The 13,656-nt window shown below is 39.4% G+C and overlaps 1 pseudogene; it reads right to left on the bottom strand.

Moving 5' to 3' along the window:
• Positions 1-6,370: 6,370 nt before the first annotated feature.
• Positions 6,371-7,207, bottom strand: LOC102920989 (non-selective voltage-gated ion channel VDAC1-like; annotated as a pseudogene).
• Between the last annotated feature and the right edge of the window lie 6,449 nt (positions 7,208-13,656).

Raw genomic sequence — 13,656 nt, forward strand, 5'->3', positions numbered from 1 at the left:
ACTTTTTGGAATATGTTTCAACTTAAAATAATAGCATCATTTATTTAATTATGATTTTTATTTAAGTAATGCTAATTGGAATTCCTTAATAAATTGCTCTTTTGTATGGTCACATTATTAACAATAGCTTAACTTCTGTCATGTCTGAAATAAATCCCATGTTTCACAAAGCTGGAAAATGACTAATTTGTGTGTGTGTGTGTGTGTATGTGTGTGTGTGTGTGTGTGTAAGTGAGCACAAGCATGTTTTATCTTAGATCTCAGCTATCCATTTATTCTCATGTAACCATTCATAAAACATTGGCAGTTACTATCCTCTCCAGTGTATAGTCTGAGCACATGCACATGTATTATGAATACACTTGTATGCTAACTCACAGTTTTGACATAAAACAAGTTCTTAGTATCTGTAACATTTACACTCTACTTTTTCCACTTGACTTCATCTTCTGACTACTGTTTGATAATCTGTCTTTGAGAAACCTGGCTGGGTGTTTATTTTATTTCATTTTACTTTTATTCCTTGTTCATATATTACATCCTGACCACAGTTTCCTCTCCCTCCTTTCACCCCAGACTCTCCCCTCCCACCTCTCTTCTCACCTAGATCCACACCCCCTTTGTTTCATTTCCCCTAGATCCATGTCCCCTCTGTTTCCCCTCAGAAAAGAGTGGGGCTCCCAAGGTCATGAACCAAACATGGCATAATAGGTTACAATAAGACCAGGTACATACCATAACATTAAGGCTGGATTAGACAACCCACTAGGAGGGAAAGTGTTCTATAAGCAGGTGAAAGAGTAAGCAACTGCTCCCATTCCCACTGTTAGGAGTCCCACAAGAATATCAAGCTACTCAGCCATAATGTATATGTAGAAGACCTAAGTCAGACCATGCAGGCTCCCTGGTCTCCACCAGCCCTCATGAGTCCAGGTGAATGGATTCTGTGGGCCTTGTTCTCATGGCTTTTCTGACCCCTCTGGTTCCTCAGATCCTACCTACCCCTCCTTGGCTGGGGATGTCTTTCTATATGCTATGAATGTGTCGCTCTGATTGATTGATAAATAAAATGCTGATTGGCCAGTAGCTAGGCAGGAAGTCTAGTATACGCAGGATAAGCAGAGAGGAGAATTCTGGGAACAGGAAGGCTGGGTCAGGAGTTGCCAGACAGAGACAGAGGAAGCAAGATGTGAAAGTACCAGTAAGCCACATGGCAACTTATAGATAGATAGAAATGGGTTAATTTAAGATAAAGAACTAGATAGCAAGAAGCCTGCCATGGCCATACAGTTTATAAGTAACATAAGCCTCTGTGTGTTTACTTGGGTCTGAGTGGGTGCAGGGCCGGATGGGACTGAAGAAAACTCCAGCTATACTCCTCCACAGGACTCCCCTGAGCTCCATCTAATGTTTGACTATAGGTCACTATATCTTCACCTACCAGTTGCTGGATGAAGTCTCTCTGGTCTCTTTGATGAGAATTCTGCTGGACTCAGGTCCCAGAACACTCTACATGCAAAACAAGCTGAAGACTGAAGGTTTTGTGGCTAGTTTGATGTCCCAATCCCTCCACTTGAGGCCTTGTCTGGGTACAGAAGATGGCCAGTTCAGGCTCCATGTCGACCATTACTAGGAGGTTATTCCTGTAGATTCCATGGAGTTTCTGTTGCAGCAAGTTTTCATCTCACCCCTGAAGTTTCCCTGAATTCTGGCCATTTCTCCTAGTATTTTCTCCATTCCTACCCAGTTAATCCCTCCTGGTCTTCCAACTAGCTCCCAGGTCACCCACAAAATCTATGTTATATGCCCTTCCCAGTGAGATCCTTGAGTCCCCTCTTAAGCCTTCTTTGTTATTTAGCCTCTCTGGGTTTGTAGATTGTAACATGATTATCTTTTACTTTGCAGCTAATATCTACTTATGAGTGAGCACATACCATGTTTTTCTTTCTGGGTCTGGCTTACCCTGCTCAGGATAATTTTTGTCAAGCTCCATCCATTTGTCTGAAAATTTCATGATGGCCTTGCTTGTAATAGCAGAATAACACTCCATTTGTATAAATGTATCACAGTTTCTTTACCCATTCTTTGGTTGGACATCTAGGTTATTTTCAGTTTCTGGCTATTATGAACAAAGTTGAACAAGTATTAGGATGGAGAATCCTTTGGGTATATATCCAGGAGTTGTGTAGCTGGATCTACAGGTAATCTAATCCCAATTTTCTGAGAAACTGCCTTATTGATTTTCGAAGTAACTGTACGTTTGCACTTCCACTAGCACTGGAAGAGTGTTCCCCTTGCTCCACATCCTTGTCAGCATGATCTGTCACTTGTGTTTTTGATCTTAGTCATTCTGACACATACAAGATGGAATCTCAATGTCATTTTGATTTTCATTTCCCTGGTTGCTAGGGATATTAACCATTTCTTTCAGTGTTTCTCTGCCACTTAATTTTCTTCTGTTGAGAATTTGCTATTTAAATCTGTGACCCATTTTTAAAACTGAATTATCTAGTTTTTTTTTTATGTCTAGTTACTTGAATTCTTTATATATTTTGGATATTAGCCCCTGGTCAGATGTGGATTTGGTAAAAATCTTTTCCCCTTCTGTGGGTTGCCATTTTGTCCTTTGACTTACAGAAGATTTTCTGTTCTGTGAGTCCCATTTACTAATTGTTGATCTTAGAGCTTGCACTATTTGTGTTCTATTCAGGAAGCTGTCTCCTGTGCCAATTCATTCAAGGCTATTCTTCAACTCCTCTTCTATCAGGGTCAATGTATCTGGTTTTATGTTGAGGTCTTTGATCCATTTGGACTTGAGCTTTGTGCAAGGAGAAAGATATGGACCTATTTGTATTCTTCTACATAACAACATTCAGTTAGATAAGCACTGTTTGTTTAAGTTGCCTTCTTTTATTCCAGTGTATATTTCTGGCTTGTTTATAAAAATTGAAGTGTACATATGTTGTCCTGTTTTTAAATGGTTGCTGCCTTTTAAGCCACAGCTGTTTGAATCAGCAACTGCAACTCCATTGCTACCAGCAGAGGTTAGGCTACAAGAGCCGTAGCCAGAGGGAAATCTGTTCCTCCAGCTCCAACTCACGAAAAGCTATGAAGGGAACTTAACCAAACCTCTCTCCCTCTAAAGAATTCAGGATTCAAAACTTAAGGTGGAATTCTGCTCCTCAGAGAAGCTTAATAGCAAGTAGCTCACCTCCTCTTCTTAATCTTGTCCTCCAAAAAGCCCTGGTGCTTCTTCTCACCCCTCCTTATAAACCCTTTCTCCTCTGGCTCCTCCCTGCAACTTCATGTCAGCTATCTGCTGACTCAGCCTCCTGACAGCAGGTTAATTTTATTTAATCAAACACATCTTTGCATCATTAAACAAACATTCCAGAGCATAAACAAAAGTAACACACCTTGAAATAATATTCTACAACATATATAGGTGTGTGGATTTACGTCTGAGTCTTTGATTCAATTGCATTGATACACCTGTCAGTTTTTAATTCAATACCTTGAGGTTTTTATTGCTATAGCTCTGTTATACAGCTTGAAATCAGTGATGGTGATTCCTCTGGAAGGTCTTTTATTGTATAGAATTGAGTTATCCTGAGGTTTTTGTTTTTCCATATAAAGTTGAGTATTGTTCTGTCAAGGTGTGTAAAGGAATGTTGGAATTTTGTTAGGAATTGCATTGAATCTGTAGATTGCTTTTTTGGTAGGATGTCTATTTTTACTATGTTAGTCCTTGAAGTGAGAAAATCTTTTTCCCACCTTTTACTCTGAGGTAATGTCTATACTTGATGTTGAGGTATGTTTCTTGTATGTAGCAGAAGGATGGATCTCATTCTCACATCCCTTGTGTTAGTCTGTTTTGTTTGTGTCTTTTTATTGGGGAATTGAGTCCACTGATATTGAGAGATATTAATGACCAATGATTATTAATTCAAGTTATTTTGGTGGTGGTGGTGGTTGTGTGTGTGTGTGTGTGTGTGTGTGTGTGTGTGTGTGTGTGTGTGTGTTTTGGGTTTTGCTGGTGTAAGATTACTTATTTACTGTGTTTTCATGGGTAGAGTTGACTTCCTTGGGCTGGAGTTTCCCTTCTAGTACCTTCTGTAGAGGTGGATTTGTGGATAGATGTTTAAATTTTACTTTGTCAGGAGGTATCTTCTTTTCTGTAGGTATGATAATTGAAAGTTTTGCTAGGTATAGTAGTCTGGGGTGCCATTTGTGGTCTCTTAGTATCTGCACGATATCAGTCCAAGCCCTCCTGGCTTCTAGAGTCTCTGTTGAAAAGCTGGGAGTAATTATATAATACTTGACCTTCTTCCCTGGCAACTTTTAATATTCTTTCTTTGTTCTGTGTAGATATAATTCTAAACAGTCTTATTAAATAAGAAACGTGGAGCCAAATAAAGATTAAAAACCCAAGAGGTCAGAGCACTAGCGAATAGCCTTTAGCTTACCAGTCCTGCCGTCCTCCCCCTGAGAGAGAGACCTTCTCCTGTGTGATCCATCTTTTTATTGCCTTTCTGTTCTACCTTCTCATTGTTTCTAAACCCAACCACATGACTTCCTTCTCACTACTAGTCTATGCAGACCTACAGGTCACTGTGGTTGATACTGGGATTAAAGGTGTGTGTCTCCATGCTGGCTGTGTCCTTGAACACACAGAGACTTTGCCTGCCATGTGATCGGATTAAGGGTGTGTGCTACCACTGCCAGACTTCTGCTAGATGGCTTGCTATTAGCTCTGACCCCCAGGCAACTTTATTTATTAACATATAAATAAAATTGCATTTCAGCACAAATAAAATATCACCATATTTTGTATGTTCTGTATGTTTAGTGTTTTGATTATTATGTGGGGACTTTCTTTTCTGATCCAATCTGTTTGTTGTTCTGTAAGCTCATTTTACTTTTATAGGCATTTCCTTCTTTAAGTTAGCAAAATTTGCTTCTATGCTTCTGTTAAATTTATTTTCTGCATTTTTGAGCTGAGATTTTTCCCCGTCTTCTGTTCCTATTATTCTCAGGTTTGGTCTTCTCATACTATCCCAGATTTCCTGAATTTTTTTTGGGTTTTGGGTTTTTTTTAGATTTTACTTTTTTTTTTTTTTTTTTGACTGATGAATCTTTTTTTTTTTTTTTCCCTGAGACAGGATTTCTCTGTAGCTTTGTGCCTTTCCTGGAACTCACTTGGTAGCCCAGGCTGGCCTCGAACTCACAGAGATCTGCCTGGCTCTGCCTGCGGAGTGCTGGGATTAAAGGCTTGTGCCACCACCGCCCGGCTGTTTTCTTTTTTGTTTTTTTTTTTTTGTTGTTGTTGTTGTTGTTTTGTTTTTCTGTTATATCTTCAATGCCTGAAATTCTCTCTTCCATTTCTATATTTTGTTGAGAATTATTTTTTTGTTTATGTAGTTCAATGCTCAGGTCTTGAAGTTTCCTTAATCTGTTTTCTTTCTTTCTTTCTTTTTTCCTTTCTTGTCATTATTAAGGGATTTATAGGTTCACCCAATTTTTTTGTTCGTCTTTTCCTTAATTTAAGGGATTTTTTTCATCATCATACAAAATGGAAGAATCTATAATGTACCCATTAAAATGATTTAAAAAAAAATAGAGGGGTGAGGCTATAACAGATAGCCGTTCAGATTCCTAGACATTTCATGGTGTGATTACAATCAACTGCCCAGCTCAGAACTGGAGATCCTGGAGCTATGTCATATTCTGGTGCAATGACAAAAGAAAAAAATAAAAGGATTTTAAAAAGAAGAAGGAGGAGGAAGAAGAGGAGGAGAAGGAGGAGGAGAAAAAAACAAAACCACACCACAACACAAGGAAGAATGAAGTCCTGAATTACCTGCTCCTTCATGCCCACCCTCTTCAACTTGAAATGGCACAAAAGAAATAGCTAACCACACCCTAAAGACTACTCTTGGTGTAAAACAGGTAACTGATGGGCTAGAACGGGAATAGGGCATGGAGATCTGTCTAAAAAGGTCCCTTTCACACAGGTGTGTGCGTGCTTCTCAGCCGTTAGGATTAGGACACCAGGATTAGAGGCTCAGGAAGTCACAGTTTCATCTGTGGACTTGATACAGATTTACAAAGGGCCCGCACATTCCACTGGCTGTCTGACATCTCTAGAGGGGCTCCTCCTCAAGCCACATCTACAGCTAAAAGGACCCCATCTGGAGAATGGTGTGTCTGCTGTCTCTGAAATGGTAAGGACCTTATAGCCCAGTCATCTTTAGCCTGGAGATCTACCATGGTAATTATCAGTTCTTGATATAACATTAAAAGGTACACTAAATTCTGAAGGTAGCTATGCTGCAAAATAGTTTAAAATAAACGATTGTACAACATCCATTTATGCTTGAAATTCCAGTCCTAGACCAAGCTGTGACCTCCCAAATTGATGTTCTTGCCATCCAGCTAAATTGACAGCATCAGTTTCATACCTGGCCTGAGGGTCTGTGTATGACCTGACTGGATCAGGCTACTTTGGCTAAAAGCTGGCATCTGGGGTTGCCCTGATAACTTTGCTGTGAGTCCAAAGCAAGTGTTACTGTTTCCAGTTGTCTAGGTGAAACTGACAGTTGCCTCCAACTTGTTCGCCTTCTGGTAAATGGAGACACCAAATTCTGTCCCAACACTCATATTAGTATGAAGGTGGAATTCATCTGTTTCATAGCCAGCTGCAAAGTTGTTCCGGGTCACACAGGACTTTGAGGTCTCAAAATTCATCTGGTAGCCAGCCAGCCAGCCAGCTAAACCTGATAGCCAAGCACCAAAGTGTCCCAGATCAATGGTACAGTCATGTCGAAGTCCACATCACAGTCCAGCTTGCTGTGCTACCTCCTGTACCCTGTCTTGAGTTTAGGATTTTTTCCTCCAGTGAGAAGAGTGAATTGAAGGTCAGCTTCAATCCACACTGGAACTGGTCTTTCAAGGTGATCTCGGTGCCCAGTGCATTGTCTGTGTTCCACTTCTCTGTAAACGCCAGCCCAAACGCCAGCCCACATTCAATCAGTCTGTACTGGGTTTCCAGGCTGCCTTTCACTTTGGTGGTCTCTGTGTTGGCTGAACCTGACCCAGTAAATCCCAATACAATCTATTCTCAATCTTCGTTTTCAAGTCAGTTTTATTAAGCCACAGCCAAAACCCTTGGGGAAGAAATCCTTGGCAGATGGGCCCAAATCAGCATATATGGGAGGCCAGGCTATCTTCTTGCAGATGGTGATGGATGGCAGGAGCAGCAAGGCAGGGCATCCTTTATCATCTTCATAAGTTGTTTTTAAGGTCATTTTCTTGTCTTCAGATGCACTGCAATATTCGGGTCTTGCCATCCTAGGATAGGTGAGCTCTGCTGGTGCCATATTGCCCTGGCTGTTGTTGGTTCTATTTTTATGTTGGTGTTTAGGCATTTTCGTTTTGCATGACTATAGGTCTCGGTGCTGATTTCTGAGTTTGTCTTTGTTGGATGTGTGTTTTGTTCCTTGTTTTCTGCTTCCTCTTTGGTCTTCTGGTCTTTGTGGCCTGGATTCTGGCACCTGTGACCTCTGATCTAGTAGGGAGTCTCTGTCCAATCTGGGGACTGGCCTTGTGTCTAGCTAGCTTGGCCTTTGGCGTAGTATGGGGGGTCTCTGTTCTTCTGACTGATGCGGCCTGCACCTATGCTTCTCACTGTTGTAGCCTGTTCTTCTGATTGGTAAGGCCTGCACCAATTTTCCTGAATGTTGTGTCTTGTACCTGAGCAGAGGAAATCCTACAGGAATTGAGGGCAAGGCCTTGCCTCAGGCAGGAGATAAGGTGGGAGGGCCCAAGCTGTAGAGTGGGTCTTTGAGAACAGAATCTAAGGAGAAGGAGTTCAGCTGGCAGGAGTACCATTCATCTGTTCCTCTGAGTGGTATGGCCTACACCCGAGCCTAATTGTGTTTGTGGTGTGTGTGTGTGTGTGTGTGTGTGTGTGTGTGTGTGTGTGTGAATGCGTGTGATTGTTCATTTCTGTTTACAGGTGTGATAAAGTTTATATATATATATATATATGTATATATATACATATATATCACACATTTATAAATGGATAGTTTGTTTTTAATGCTTATGTATATGTGTGTACCTATAATAAGTATACGTGTCTATATATCTAGTTTTGTTTACACATGTGTGCATGGACATGTTAAGGCTACATGATTACTTTGTACATCATCCCAAGGAATATCCTCTACCTCCAATGACACAGTCTTTCATTTGACTGGAGTTCTACAATTCAGCTACGCTGGATGTCAATAAAGCCCGGGGCCCATCCCCTGCTGCCACGGGGGCTGCAGATGTATAGCACCGGACTGATGTTTTTGTTGTGTTCTAGTGACCAAATGTAGGTCCTGTACTTGCAAGGCAAGTCATTTGCTAGAGAAGTCACCCCGCAGTGCTGTGTCAAGGGAGGAACACTGCACTGATTAGAAGAGGAATCCACTCTAGAATTACAGGCTCTGCTTCCATGTCTTCTCTGCCTGCCTGCAGCATGGCCGCTTGGCACGTATCCCTTGTGTTTTCTAATGATTACATTCTCTGCTGACTTCATTCACAAACTGAAGAGGTTACTTGAGTAGACCTTTGTGTGTGTTATGACTGAAGTCTGTTATAAATCTCAATGAAACCCTTTCTTTTTTTTTAAAGATTTATTTTTTTTTTTAAAGATTTATTTATTATGTATACAGCATGTATGACTGCAGGCCAGAAGAGGGCACCAGATCTGATTACAGATGGTTGTGAGCCACCATGTGGTTGCTGGGAATGGAACTCAGGACCTCTGGAAGAGCAGTCAGTGCTCTTAACCTCTGAGCCATCTCTCCAGCCCCGAAACCCCTTCTTAAAACAAAATAAAACAAAACAAATGCCTCACTACAAATACTATAAACCAAACAAAATTGATATATATCTATATATATACACACACACATATATATATGTGTATATATATAAGCATGTCTGGACTTTAATTGATAACAACACCAAAATTAATGTGTTAAAAAATTGGGTAGACTAAGTTAGTTTAAAAAAGATCTCCTCTGCATATTTCATTTACCCATGTAAACTCACTTGTTAGAGCTAAAATGGCATGCTTTTCTTAATAGTAGCAAAGTAAGAATGCATTTCTACCAAAAAGAAGTTTATTCCATAGCCCAGTAAATGATCCTGAAAATAGCATTACACCAATGGCTTCTAATTGAAATTTAGGATAGTGCTGTGAATTTCACCAGCTGTTCTTATTGGAATGGAAAGTCTTATGAAAAACACAAAACTGCACTCAGGGACTTACAAATACACGTTTTAGGAGGTCAAACAAGATATTTAAACAGCAGGTTCCGTATATTGAAGACAGAATTATTTATTTATTTACTTCAGTACATAGCCCTTCTTTTATGAATATGGGGAAAATTTTCATGACCATATGTCTTGTGTGTGGAATTATTTGTACACTCATTTGTAGAGTACCACTAATAGTTACCAACAGCATGTTGTATCAACAGTAGCATACAGAATCATGGACCAAACAGTACAGCAATATAAATGGAAAAATTATTATGAAATCTTTTTAAGAACTTTACTTCTTTCTTTTCCAAATGCATGATGGCATCTCTGTATAAAATAATTTGTGTAAGAAATTGATTTATTATTTCCTGACCTCCCTTTACATAGACAAACTTTAACAAGCAAGAAAGAATCAGGATAGTATAAATAAAATCCCTGAATGCTCTACGTCGAACAATGAGGCTAGGAGAATGAGGTGTTGGAGAGTATGGGATCTGTGGTGAAACTCAGTGACATGCCTCTTGATTTGCTACATATCTCAAAGCCGTGGGATTGCAGAAGCCAGTATCACAAAGGCATCCACTGATGCAGAAAAACACGGCACATCCTCAGTAAAATCACAATATCTCTTCTAAGATCAGGGGGAAAAAATCACAGTGCTAACAAAACTCTCAGTCAAGAAATGTCCCCATTCTTATCAAACATCACTGTCAAGCTTGCATCACCCATGATCGCACATGACCGGTTAGAAGCCGAGGAGAGAGCCCTACACTTTTTCTCATACCTCCTCACTGTGTTTGTATCAGAGACTGCCGAGCAGGAAGGTTAGGTGATCATCTCTGGTTACAAACAACTCCAAACTCTCCACAGTTTCAGTGAACAGGATCCACCAAGGGGTACACTCCTTAACAATATGGAAGACTTTCTGTGCTCCCCTCGTCTGCTGTGCTGTGAAAAGTAGCCTGCCAGACTGTCAGAACTGTCAATACTTCCCACAAGACAAGTTCCTCCTTGAACCCTCTCAAGACTGGAGAGCATGGAATCCGCAGGCAACAATCAGGAGGCAACCATCACCTCCTCTCTTCTGTGGAAAGAGTCTGCCTGAATGTGAAGATTAAATACTCTGTGAATTCTCACTGGAAGACTGGGTGGAGAAAAATCTGAGTGAGGAGGAAGGATGAGGAGAGGACATTCTTTAGCTACTGAGGCAGATGACTTCGGGAGAAAATGAATCCTGGCTGTTTGGGAATACCAATCAAAAGAAGACTGTATGCCTATCAGGGACAGATGATTTCAACTATAAACCATTTATTGATTTTAATGTGGACATTGTGCAAATATTTTTTTCTGGGAAAGTGTGACACAAACATCTATTCATCCTAAGTACAAAAATAACCCTGTTGATTATCTGCAATCCTAGCAGGCAGCCCATCCTGCCAGAGAAGTTCTCAACCTGTGGGTCAGAAACCCTTTGGAGGTCAAACAACCCTTTCACAGGGGTCACCCAAGCCCATCAGAAAATACAGATATTTACATTACGATTCATAACAGGAAAAAAATTACAATTATGAAGTAGCAATGAAAATAATTTATGATTGGGGTCATCACAATATGAGTATCTGTATTAAAGGGTCACAGAAATAGGAAGGCTGAGAGCCATTGTTTTCTAGAGAGTATCCTCTTGGCTACTCTTCAGGTATTGGGAGTGTTTTGTTTGTTTGTTTGTTTTTCCCTTTTGTTCTGTTTCATCATCTAGGGTAAGGACTTGTGAATTTTGCTACTTGCTACTTTGTTTACTTCCGTAGACTCCCAAGCCTCCGTATAGGAGGGAATGTTTCACTTTAGAGAAAATTGCTACACAACATGATTGTTGTAGATAGCACTGAAAACACACACATACACACACAATAACTACCATACAATGGCCTGTCTATAACCATAAAATTCCATTGTCTGTCCTATATATATATATATTTATCTTGCATTTCTATATTGAAATGCATATTTTATACAATATATTTAGTAAGTATATATAAAAATACACAATATACAGCATGCAAGTCTATATATGTATAACCATACAATATGTAAAATTTTGTAGTATTGTCTGAAGCTCCTTCTTTCTATTTATTAGAATGGTTTGCACAGGTTTTTCTCTCACTTTTTTAGTTTGTGATTCAAAGAACACCAGAGAAAAACAATGCTCTGTTTGCCCTGCAGGTACCTAGAGGTACCTAGAGATATTCCTTCACGTTAATTCTTCAAAATGTTAAATTTTAGTTTTATTATCTGATGTTCAACTTGGATTTGTCAATGTGTATATGCTTAAGTCCTTAAGAATAGTTTTCTCTTAATGTCGTCTTCTCAGTAACAAGATTGTGTCCCTCTTCTGTCCAGTGAGCAGGCTGCCTGTTTTGTAGAATGTACTTGCTACCTGAATTCTGGGGGAAAATATACCAACCCTATCACTTCTGTCAGAACAATTTATCTTTTTATCTCAGTTTCCTTAACACTTAAAACATAAAATTAAAGGGGAAAATATTATTAGCAAATTTCATAATCTAGTCATAAAAGAGTGAAAACTATCACAAAATAGGTTGTTTTGATTCAATAATCATAATCTCATGATTACACTCTTTTCTACAATAAATATAAGGAGTAATTTGAAGTCTTTAATCCTTCATGATGGACTTATTTTGTGATACGACATTGTGTGTGTGTTTGTGTATGAGAGAGAGAGGAGAGTAGGGAGAGAGGTGGGCAGTGGAGGGAAATGAAAGAGAGAAAAAATGGAAAGCAGTAGGGGTGAAAAAGAAAGAAAATTTACATCTCTGTACATAAAATTGCATTCCTACATTGTTATTCTTTGCAGTTATATTTATTTTAAAATATTATTTTCTCATACTCCTTTCAACACCAGATTATTCATTGATTCATTATTTAGCACTCCCTGTTCATATTTTTAAACTTAAAACAGTGTGCATTAGTAATTTAAGGTTTCTTAGACTAGAAAAAAAAAAACTGACAGAAAACTGATGCATGCAGGAAAAGACAGCTCCATGGCCAAGAGAGCAGCCTGTCTTCCAGAGAATCCCAGTTCGGTGTCAAGCACACACATCAGGCAGCAGCTCATAACAGACTGTAAATCCACCTCAGTGGGATCTCATGTCCTCCTCTGCCTCTGCAGATACATGCACAAATGTGTACAGACACATAATCAGACACATATATACAAATAGTTAAATGGGCCTTTAACAAAACTGATGGTATTCACCTACGAAGGCTGAAGTCAGGCTGGACTGGTATTACAAGCACAAAGGCTCTGGCCAAGTCCCCAGCTAAATGTTTTGTGTGCTTATGGTAGTTTAGTATGTGTAGGATTTTTTTTCCCTCAAAGATAGAAGTACAAAATATTCCATTTATAAAACAGTAGAGAGCCCATAAAAAGTATTTTGTTCCTTGTTGTGATATTATCTAAATTTTAGAAGTCTTATAAAGATAAGCATGGAATCATGCTGCTAGAGCAGGCAAATAGAACTTTCATTATGAAAACTCAGTGCTATTTTCTTTTTTTCTTGAACTTCTCAAAAAGAAGCAATGAGAGTACTTTAGTTAGGCTGCCAGTGAGTAGATTTTTAATGAGGATTTCAGAGTTGAAGGCTTCAGAATATCTGTTCAGAAAGGACAAATGAACAGACCAAGACTGAGCCGCTTAGTATTAACACACATCTGTTTTCTTCTAGTAAAGTTCGTTAAAACAGACTGAAAAAAGTCCTAATGGCAGAAGAACCCTTCGCAGTGATGAGCCAAGGTAGTCCAGAACTGAAAATGAATCCTGCAAACCAGCAGTGATGTAAACCAAGTCTTGTTTACACACTTGGCGGGATGCCTAAGAAATTTGCCTAGGAAGGAGGCTTCTCTGTTCTGTGCCATTTCGAAGCTTTGCCCATTTCATTTACACGGTTTTGAAGTTTGGTAATGAGTCCTACTGCGTGCTAATGCTTTGGTACCCTTCATACAATATCACTCTGCAGACTGGCCATACTGCATTAGGAGCAGCTTCCCACAAATGAAATTCCTTATCAAATATCAGAACGAAGGTTATGACCTAATGCACAACACCCAATCTAGCTACTTCTCTCTGTCTTTAGAAATGATTTCCTCCACTGGGTGTTTGTACTACCAAATTCCTCTGTTTCATGATTGATGTGCAGGTTTGAATCATCAGAGTCTTGGCAAGATTTTAATATTTCAAACATGTTAACAAGTGATTGTAAGGAGAAGTCATTTTAGCTGAGTTGTGAGTACTTTATTATTATGTAAAAAAGCAAGGATCTC

The sequence above is a fragment of the Peromyscus maniculatus genome, chromosome 9, assembly GCF_049852395.1.
Source record: "Peromyscus maniculatus bairdii isolate BWxNUB_F1_BW_parent chromosome 9, HU_Pman_BW_mat_3.1, whole genome shotgun sequence".
Classification (NCBI taxonomy): Eukaryota; Metazoa; Chordata; class Mammalia; order Rodentia; family Cricetidae; genus Peromyscus; species Peromyscus maniculatus.